Here is a 4,658-nt window from a genome sequence, read left to right as displayed (position 1 = left end):
GCTTTGCGATGGCTGGCAATCAACGAGAAATTAGGTGTCAGAGTGAGAAGGGTTTTGTAGAGAGGAGATTGCAGGTTTAAATGATAGTAACAGAGAGAATTTTCGTCGCTGAAATCGGTTGAAATCGGCTTTGGGTAGTAATAAAATATTAACTTTGGGTAAAAAAATGGTATTTTAAAACTTTTTAGATGAAAAAGTGTCATTAAGGCAAACCTTGGGTGGGAAAAGTCGTTTACTCTTATTTTTTTATTGGTTTTGGCTTTTTGAAGGCTAAAATATCATTTAAATGGCTATGTTTTAATTTAGATTAAGATCTAGAATCAACACCCTTCTATAGTTTGGCTTACTATTCTTTAATTTGCATATAAATGGATTTCCAGTACAAAATTGGAGCTCTTTCATAGCAAAAATAATAATAAAATACAAAAGAAAATGTTTATACTTATTCTAAATCACGTTCATTCATTATTAATTAATGGCATCATCGTAAACAGGGGGTTGTGATTTGTGAACTAAATTGACGAAGATACAGGCCCACACGGCCCCTAATAAAAAATGTAGCTCACAAATGAAAACAAAACGTGGTTCATTGACTTCTATATTATATATTTTTAGGGTGCCCAGCAGTCATCTGGTTGTTTCCTGGTATGTGCGGCACCTTCACTTCACAAACAGAACATGAAAATAAAGAAGACATTTTGGAGAATGTAATTTTGCAAGATATTCCTTTTTTTTTTTTTTTTTTATTTCAGATTAGGAGAATCTGATATTCAACCTAATTTTCTTGCAGCAAAACCAACTCCTTATAGAATGGTTCTTCTATTAGATTAACTGTTTGCTTGTAGACAATACAATTTGGCAGAACAACAATCAACAAATGAACCTTAATTATGCTACCGATTGATTACTGGTTTTGGTCGGTAGATAGGTCACAATCCCGGTGGTTGAAATACAAGTAGTTTATTTTACCAGAGGATGAGAGTGCTGGAATCGGAGAAAAACCAGCATACGCCTTTTCTGATTTTGTTAAGCATATTTTGGCAACATAGTTGAATTGTTCATGTTCGCGTACAAATGATTGGGCGGCATAATCCTCAGCGGCCATCCACTGCAAAAGGGAAAGAAAAAAATATCATGTTATGATCTTAAGACTTTTTGGTTGATGATTAAAAATCTAATATCTCACAAACGTAACTAATAGCCAAAAGCATTTAGTATATTAGTTTGTACAAGCAAGTACCTGAGCAGCTTCAATTTCTGAATCTTGTTTTTGAATGTCAGAGGAGCAAGGTCGTAGCATGCAAACAAACATCAAATCCGATTTTCGAAAGAATGCACGGTGGCTTTGCCTGTATGTCAAGAGTTGTAGAATTTGGAGAAATAGGGAACACGTAAGTAATCAATATCGACAATGTTGCGAAAAAAGACAGAGGGGATCATCAATTGAAATGAAGAAATGTTTTTACCTGAAGGCTAAAACTTCAACAAATTCTGTATCAACCTGAAGCAAAATAAAGCAAATAATAATAGAATTTTATCATCAGTTTGGAACATCGCAGAAAACAAATATATGTATAGCTCACAAATTTGATACTTGATTGTGTCTAAGAATGAGTAGATTAAAAATACTTACTCCTGTTTCTTCTTTAACTTCTCTAATTGCAGCTGTCCAGATATCCTCACCCTGTGGATAATAAAATTTCAGCTCTTCTAATTATTAAATAATTAAAAAGAGAAAATTCAAAGGCACCATGCTTTCTAATGAACCCACCTCCTCCGCAACTCCTGTAGGAAACTTCCATACGTCTGTACCTCCGAATTGTCCAGACCTCTCCTTAACTACGAGAACCTACCAAAGACGGAATAATTCAATTTCAAAAGTCCTCTCACCAATAAACCATCACCTTAACGTATGGTTGAGACTAATAAACATCTGATCGATCTACTGATCAGAAGGTGTATGGTCCGTACCTCTCTCTTATCGTTCAGGACAAAAGCACAAACTCCAATACGATGCGAAGAATTTGTAGGAATGGTATCAGAAGTTTTAGGAATCCAATACACAAGCATCAAGTAATCTGGTTCGGCATGGTGGTACCTAAACCCTTCCTGCTCAATTTCCAGATAAAAATTAAGAATCGCAAAAGATAAAAGAAAGTGGAAGAGAGACTATTAAGATAAATTGTGTTTAATTACTTGAACTGTGGGTTCCACAAGATTTGCCAGATGAATTGGCAATTTAATCCAAACACCCCTCTTCCCCTGCAAAATGTTACCGTCACAAACTGTAATTAAAAAAAAAAAAAACCACTCTTTATATTGGTTAAAATTAATAAGCCAATTACCTGTTGCCTCCAATATGATAATGATGTTCTAAGCACAGAAGTGAACACCTTGGAATCCATAGGCTTTTCCATGTTTACAGTAACTCCTCCATATGAATCCTCATCTGCATCAAGTACCAACTGCTTCTCAAGCGAAGATGAACTTGTTGAATTTGACATGTTTTTGGTAAGAATTGTGATTCTACAGAGCAATTAAAATACTTTAATCGTTAAGACTTAGAAATAAGCAAGCCAACGGAAGAGACAGGCTATATCATAACAAATTTGGATTATCTATTGTCAAAAAGGGTTTTGTTTTGAATGTCTCTCGTTGTGAGAGTTCCTTCTTTTATATAGAATCTATCGGGTTAATTACAAGGCTGAAAATCAGCCATTACATCTGCCTGTGCAAGGTATGTAGTTGACAGAAATAAACGCCTATCAATTATAGGCCTATATACAATATACTCTTCTATATATAGCTAGACTGAATAAGGTAGAATATATGCTGCCTTAATAGACTAGGCCAGCACATATCCAACTGTCAATTCTGCTAACATCTATGAGCAGACCTGTATCATCTATATTACGAAATTGAAATGATTCTATTAAAGTATCGTCGACAACCTCGTATTGTTCCTGATGGCACGACCATTCCCAATTTCGAAGACATCTGAGGACTTTAATTATTTTTGGTGAAAGTTTAGTCCTCATTTCATTTAAAATTCTTTCACTTGTACTAAATGTTTGTTTAAATGAGACGGTTGAGACAGGAGCAACGAAAATATCCAAGACAAGTCTTGATAATACCAGAAAAATACATTTTTTGGTTTTCCAATATTCTAAGACATCAAAGTTGGCTCTTTGTTGTGGATCTACTGGTAACACTTTGGGGGTTCCCAAATATTAGTGAAACTCATTACTCTGTACCTACATGGAGGACAGTACATTCGTTGTTGGTGCTTCTGAAGAAGAGGCTGTGCTTCGGGTTCGGGTCCTCTTCGGCCTATTAAGTGCACTCTAGGAGTCGAAGTCTTCATTTGTTTCTTTTGATGCAACTTTCCCGAGTATTTCGCCTCTTTACTGGTTCTCATACCTGTTTTCATATTGCAAATATACCTCTGCAAGACACTCTCTCACCTCTCCTAGTTGATTGGCATATGCTTCGTTTTGTAAATTTTTAGTTAATGCAACTAAACCATTTTTTAAACCTGCTACTTTAATTCTATGATCAAATATAGCACCTAAATAATAAAGAAAATGAATGGGTTTCCAATATTTAAAAAAAAAAATTCCATTGCCTTTATTGGTCCTGCTAAAATTGCATTGTTTATGTTTTTTTTCTAAATAAATCTGAAATTTTTATAATTATATATATTCTCAATGGACTAGTAGGATAATATACACCAGAAAATTGTAAGTGGATTGGTAAAAAATTTTAAGAAAAGAATGAATTTTTTTAGCTATATGCCAATCATTTTCTACAAAATAATGAGGACCTCTATTATTTGCTACAAAATAACTAATTAAATTAGCATAAGGTAAACATGAATCAAGCATTAAATAAGTATTATTCCATCTAACAAGCATGTCTAATGCAAAAGTTCTAAGAGACATATTTGATTTTATACAAGCATCTTGAAATTCAGTATTTCTTTTATTACTACTAGTAATCCAAGCTAAAGAATCCTTAATTCTATCAATATTATCTTTAATTATTTTCATACCACTTTTCATAATTAAATTAATAATGTGACATGCACAGTGTTGGTGAAAAAACTTCAAATTATCATAAAAAGGATAATTAATTTTAAAAAAATCTATAACTGTACTATTAGCACTTGCATTATCTAAAGTTAAACTTATCACTTTATTAATAACATCACAATCTTGTAAAACTTCAATAATTTTATTATAAATTTGTTGACCACTATGATTTACATCCATTAATCTAAATCCCAATAAAGATATATTTAATTTACATTCGTATCAAAATAATGACCAGTCACACAAATATAATCTTGTTTAGCTCTACCACTCCAAATATCGGCAGTATGAGCCACACTAACATGACAAGTATGTATTTTATTTTTTAATTCTAATTTCATTTTCCTAAACAATTTTATTAAATCATTTCTAGTTGCAGTTTTAGAATAACTTTTAAATCCTGGAAAAAATGAATTTTTAATAAATCTTTCAAAATATTTATCTTCAGCCATATTGATAGGTTGATCAGTTGCAGCAAATCAGCAATATATAAAGCTAATTGTTCCCTATATACATCAGAATTATAACGCCAAGTAGTACCCATATTAGTTATTTGAGTTTGATTGG

The 4,658-nt window shown here is 32.7% G+C and overlaps 1 pseudogene; it reads right to left on the bottom strand.

The window, feature by feature from the left end:
- Window positions 1-727: 727 nt before the first annotated feature.
- LOC116132955 lies at window positions 728-2,610 on the bottom strand (annotated as a pseudogene).
- Window positions 2,611-4,658: the final 2,048 nt, after the last annotated feature.

Source organism: Pistacia vera, unplaced genomic scaffold (assembly GCF_008641045.1).
Source record: "Pistacia vera cultivar Batoury unplaced genomic scaffold, PisVer_v2 Contig264, whole genome shotgun sequence".
Lineage (NCBI taxonomy): Eukaryota > Viridiplantae > Streptophyta > Magnoliopsida > Sapindales > Anacardiaceae > Pistacia > Pistacia vera.
This window is presented reverse-complemented; position numbering and strand designations above follow the sequence as displayed.